Consider the following 5,961-nt stretch of genomic DNA (forward strand, 5'->3'; position numbering starts at 1 on the left):
GGAGGAGCTGCGGGGCCGCCACACTCGCCCCCCGCCCCCCCCGTACTCACTCGCACTCACACCCGGGCGCAGAAGGCGGGCGGCAGGGCCTCACCGGCCCCCCATGGACGCCCCCGGCTCGGGGAGCTGAGATCCCCTTGTCGCTGCCCAGCCCGGTCCAGCGCGCCACGCCGAGGTAAGGGGGAGGGAGCGAGGGGGCATTAATATGCAAATGTATCGCGATTGATTATGCAAAGCCGCGGGGCTCTAAGGCCAGCTCCTGGGCGGACTGGGGGCGCCCAGGGGATCCAGTTGCCAGCCTCCGCCTTCCCGGGCGCCCCGGTGACCCTGTCACAGCCCGGGCGCTTGCAACTTACGCCCTGGGGAAGTGAGGTGTTGCTAGGAGGTCGGTGGGCCCCGGGGTTCGCCAGTGGAGATGGCGTCCCGGCCTCCCCCTCGAGGGCCCGCCCGGCCTCTGTCCGGCCAGTCTGCTGCGCATTCCCGGGCCGGGCCCCGCTGCTGGCCGGCCCGAGCTCCCCCGCCCGCCGCGCCGCGGTTTGTTTACGGTGTGCCGGAGGCCTGCCCCCCCCCCGCCCCCGCCTCCGAGGCCCAGTGGCCTTTGCAAACCTGCCTCCGGCTGCAGAGGGCAGTGGGAGTGCGGTGGCGGGGGGGTGGGTGGGGGCTTGCACGGGCGCGGGGAGAGGGAAGCTTCCCCTCCCACTCCACCCGCCTCTCCAATTAAGCGTGGTTCTCTGGTTGCAACACTCCTAATTGCAAAAACGCGACTTGGGGCGGGGTGGGGGGTGTGTGTGTGTGTGTGTGTATGTGGGGTTGTGCTTGAGAGTACCTAGGAGATTAGGAGAGTTGCAGGTTGGGATGGCTGGGGAGGAGGGGGAGGAAGGGACCTGTGTTGTGTGTGTCCTTCCTACTTGTTTTCCCCTCCTTGCAACGTGTCTCTGGTGCTCCTTCTCCCTCTGGAGTCCTCCCTTGTCCAGTGTGGAAGAGAGACCTGGGAGGCGGATGAGAGGGAGATGATAGAGAGAGCCACCTGCTCCACGGGTGGGGTGGGGGCACAGAAGGAAAGCCAGTGTTGGCTGGAGGGGAGGGGGATGAAGGGGGCTGTTGTCCTAGATGAGGGAGGAAGCGAATGTGACATGCAGACACAGAGATATGCCCACACAGACAGCCATGTGCACACCCAGGGACACCCAGGCAGATTCAAGGACAGGAGCTGCTGGACACACCCACATGGGGACAAGGGAAGAGGCAGGCTGCCTTTGCACTGTGGAGCTCAGAGGGGCAGGACACACCCACGGGAGACCAAGAACAGGGAGAGGGACCTATGAACATACCCACACACAGGGTCACACGGAGATGCTGTTACACACGGGGCAAGGAGGAGTCACTGTCACCCACACAGAAGAAGTCACTGTCGCACGCATGCATGCACACAGCAATTGCACATAGCCGCACAATTACAAAAGACCCTGTCACTCACAGGCACACACGTGCTCACATGAGCCCAGTCACACAGACATCATCTCCCGCCTCCCGCCCTGACAGTTGCTGTCACTCAGTCAAACAGAAACGCAGTTACACATCAACACATGTATACACAACTTAGCAACAAGTATTTTCCTGGATTCTGACTGTGTGGCTCTGAGGTTCTGTATACAGCAAAACCCCTGCTCCTGAGAGAATTAAATTTGCCTGTGTGAAAAGACTTTCCTGCATAATGGTGCAAGGAGGCAGGCATCCAGGATTATACATCCTCAGTCTCTATGGATTGTCTCATACCACCCTGCTAGCTCCTTGAGTCCTGGGGGTATCACTTGAACAGTTCTGGTTCCCACCCAGAGCCTAGCACAAGAAGTCCTGTAAATATGTGTTAATTGATTGACTAGGGGAGCTGCAGACACAGGTGCACTGATTTGCACACAGTCTCACCGACTCAGGTGCACGCTGCATGCACAAGGCCAGGTCCGCACAGTCTCAGGTCCATGCTGACAGTCGTGTCCAGACAACCCCAGATGCACACACTGCAGCCCATGCAGTCAGACACACACCTAGATGCACACAAAATCACAGGCTTTTTTCCCCTCAAGCTTCCTCCTATGTGTTCTTCCCTTCTTCCTCTAGGATCAGTCACTGAGTCTTAAGGGAATGGACTCTCTCTTTCTCTTTTTTTTTTTTTGGAGGGACTGAGAAACAAGAGCAAAGAGAGTGGGGGCAGGGGGGTTCCAGAGGGCCGAGTCTTGGGCCTGAAGCAGTGCCCACTGACTTCTAGCAGCTGGGATTGTCCTGACTGCTGGGGGAGGGGGTGTCTTGGGGAGAGCTGGCTCCTAGGGAGTGGCCCTCATCCCCACCCTAAAAGCAAACTGGGGGATCTAGTTTCCCCTGCTATGGATTATTTGCCTGGGTCTTTCCTGGGGACACACACTTGCCCCCAGCTGAGTTCCTGCCTCCCACCATGAGTTGGGCCCCTTTTCCCACCTCAGCCCTCCTGTCCAAACTTGGAAGCTTTCCTTAGGAGGCTGTATGCTGGTGAGTGTCTGGGTGAGTGATGTGTATTTTTGACTTGGAATTTCTAACTCTGTCTCTCTTTCTGTTGCTGTCTTGCTGCGTCTGATTCTCCCTCTCTCCCTGTCTTTCACTGCCAGCCTGGAACTCTCTCTCGCCCTGTTACTACCCCATCCTTGTCTCTGTTTCTGCCACAGCCTCCTCTCTCAGAGCTGGGAACTGGCGGTGATGTTCTTCATACTTTTCCAGTTGTTAGTACTCAAACTCCGCCCCTGCGCCCCGCCTGCCCTGCCTCTGGGGTCAACGAGAGGTTGGGGTTGGGGGGTGGGGGGCTCAGCTGGCTGCTCAGGACATCCTGCACTTCCTTAATGCTGCAGCTGTGGCTGGCCAGTCTTGGGGACTGGGAATGGGGAGAGTGGGAGGTTAGCTACTGTTCATGCTGACCCATCAGCTGGGGGGCTCAGCCAGGGGGACCCTAGCTCTGTGGAAGCCCTTGGTAAGTAGGCTGTAGCTAGCTAGCTCCCAAGCAAACCAGTAAGGAGGCTCCTACCACACAGACCCAAGCTAGAAAATAATGACCCCGTGGGCAGTGGTGGGAGTTGGCATGACCTGGTTGAGCTGGGTCCATGGCAAGACTCACAGTGGCCTTTCTCCACCCCCCTGGCAGCTGAGACCCACCTCAAAGATGCCCAACAGCTGTGGCCTCTTTGTCCAGTGTCGGGGCCTGGTTCTGAGGATACAGCTGCCCAGGCCATGTGCAGGGCTGAGTGAGGTCCACTCACCCATGAGTGCAGGCACCAGCCCAGAGTGGGCAGGAAGGGCAACTTTTTCAGAAAGGGAATTTGAGCAGGGGGCAGCGAGCATGTCTGGCCATGCTCCCTTCTAGCCCTGACCCACTTGGATGAGGAGGCACTGGTAGTGAGTATACCATGAGGGATCCATGTACCAGAAGGAGAAATTGAGGCTTGGCCACAAGGAGCACATAGCTGGATGAAAGTACAAGGTATTGTTCCTGTAGCAGGTAATGTGGTATAATGGTTAACAGCAGGGATTTTTTGGGTACTAGACTACCTGGGTTTGAACCCTGGCTCTGCCGCTTGCTGGTTGTATAACCTTGGGCAAGAGATTTAACTTAACCTCTCCCTTACCTTCTCTGTAAATTGAGGATGATAATAATGTGTACTTTATTTGGCTTTTTTGAGGGTTAGAGGAGTTAGAATATACAAAATTCCTGCGATGGTGTCAGGTACATAACAGGCACTGATGAGGGAGGAAGCCTGTGCGCCTGGGGTCCCCGGATTTCTTGGAGAATATACATGGAGAATTGGATCTCCTAGACATCACAGGAATGGGATGGGGGGTGACAGTGGATCCCCAATCTCCAGCCCTAACCCTTCATGTTGCCTGTCTGTCCCCACCAGTTTTTGCAACCTGGAGGCAGTGTGTAGAAAAGAGCAGCTGCCCAGGACGGCCCCTCTGCACTGCCACCTCCTCTGCCCCTCACCATTTAGCTGCTTCTTAAAAGGAGCTGTTGCCATCTCAGCCTGGGAGGCACCTCACTAGCTAGGGGGCACTTGTTTGAATGTTTGGGCATCACTGCATCTCTTTTTGGGACAAGTCTGAGGCAGTGAGGATGGGGGAGAGAAATAAGCAATGAGGAAGCAGGCCTCTCTCTCACCCCTCTCGCTGCTTGAATGTAGAGTACAGCACTGGCTTAAGGAGGAGGCAGGGCCTTTTCTCTCTCTGGCCCCCTTTTTCTCTCCTGGGGACCCAGCATCCCAGCCACCTACCATTCATTGTTCAGCCAGGACCCAACCCTGGCTGACAGCCTCCAGATTTCCCCCCCCCGCCCGCCGCACTGAGGGGGCATTAGTGTGAAGGGTGTGGCAGAGAGAAACTCAGTAAGGACCAGCCTGGTGGGTGTGGCAACTTGGGATGCAGGGTCTGTCCTGGTTTGCCTCTTCCCTTCTGGGAGCCTGCCGATGAGGATCTGATGAAGATTCCCTCTCCTTAAATCCTCTTTATTAACTCCTCCCCTTCAAGGTGAAGCAAGGGCAATGGAAGATGCCCGGTGGTGGGAAATTAGGGAGCCCTTTTGAGTGGGGGTCTAATCTCAACTCTAGTCCTCATGGCTGCAAAGGTGCTTGGGGGAGCTTCTGTGCCTCTCAGGGAGGGAGGTAAGCAGGACCATGGTGCAAAGAGCACTGCCAGGAGTTGGGGGACAGGTTTTTGCCACGCATCAGTGGTGTGACTTTGGGCTTCGGTTTTCATCCTTTGGAGATAGCGATGCCTACCTCACTAAGAAAACCAGTAAAACCAAACCAGTTACTGTTGAGTCAGCTCCGACTTAGGGCAACTCCATGTGTGTCAGAGTAGAACTGTGCCCGAAAGAGTTTTCAAAGGCTGATTTTTTGGAAGTATATCACCAGGCCTTTCTTCCAAGTCACCTCTGGGTGAATTTGAACCTCCAGCCTTTGGTTTAGCAGCTGAGCTCGGTGTCCGTTTGCACCACCCAGGGACTACGTCACTCGGAGTGAGGGTTAAATAACATAACGTGGGATGAGGGCCTTCCGTCACACCTGTGCTCAATAAATACGTGCTGGCATGGTAAGCAATGCCCGTGGATTCTGCTCTCTTCTTCCAGGGCCTGGCACACGCTAGGGTGGGACACACGTGCTGCCTGGAACGAGAGAGACAGTTCTCAGGCTCTCACTGAGTAATCTGGGCCTGGCGTTTGGTGGGTGCATGTGGTCCTCACATTGGTGCTGCCTGCCTTTATTCCATGACACAAAGGCTGGGGTGTGAAAGGGGCGCTCCCTCAGACGAAGGGGTCAGAAATTTGCTGGGTAGTCTTGGGGAGTGAGATGGAACTGATTGAGGCCCAGGAAATGCTGTCCTTGACCTTGCTTTGGGGGCGGGGCACTCAGTTTGAGGACCTGGAGCTGGGGGTTAAAGGTCGGTGCCAAAGGGGCAGCTACACCCCACCCTCCACCTGTGGCAAAGAGCAGCATGATGAGATCAAGACTCAGCCTCCTCCTCCTCCTCTTCTTTGAGTCCACTGCTTTTTCCTCCTCCTCTCTTGAAGAGATGAGCTCTGGCTCCCAGAGCCTTGCTGCCTGTTTCATTTTCTCTTTTACCCAGGCATGTGGGCGGGGAAGGCGCATGGGGGACCCGAGGCTTTGGTGGCTGTCGGCATTTTTGTACACAACAGTGAGTGGGTGTGTTGTGCACGCATCCATGTGTGAGTGTTTTTATGCATGTGTGGGCTGGGGAGGGCTCTGAAGAGCTGCTGGAACGGGTACCCGAAGCCAAGTGGCTTTGCGCATGCGGGGTGAGCGTGCCTGTGTCTGCACGTGTCCATATGTGTGCCGGAGACTCAGCTGCATTAGTTTGCTCGCGCGCACGAGCGCTTTCTCACACTCTCTTTCTCTCTCTCTCTTTCACACACACACACACACACAC

The 5,961-nt window shown here is 56.3% G+C and overlaps 1 protein-coding gene across 2 annotated transcripts in view; it reads left to right on the forward strand.

Moving 5' to 3' along the window:
* THRA (thyroid hormone receptor alpha) overlaps positions 1 to 5,961 on the forward strand; it is a 21,780-nt gene continuing 15,819 nt past the window's right edge. The window contains exon 1 of one of the 2 annotated variants that reach the window (XM_012555962.1): positions 1 to 175. The gene's annotated coding sequence lies outside the window, so the exon portion shown is untranslated. Of the gene's footprint in view, positions 176 to 5,643; positions 5,831 to 5,961 lie in introns of those variants that run through there. The other variant, XM_004378062.2, reaches the window with a different exon arrangement.

This window comes from Trichechus manatus, unplaced genomic scaffold (genome assembly GCF_000243295.1).
Source record: "Trichechus manatus latirostris isolate Lorelei unplaced genomic scaffold, TriManLat1.0 scaffold00054, whole genome shotgun sequence".
In the NCBI taxonomy this organism is placed as follows: domain Eukaryota; kingdom Metazoa; phylum Chordata; class Mammalia; order Sirenia; family Trichechidae; genus Trichechus; species Trichechus manatus.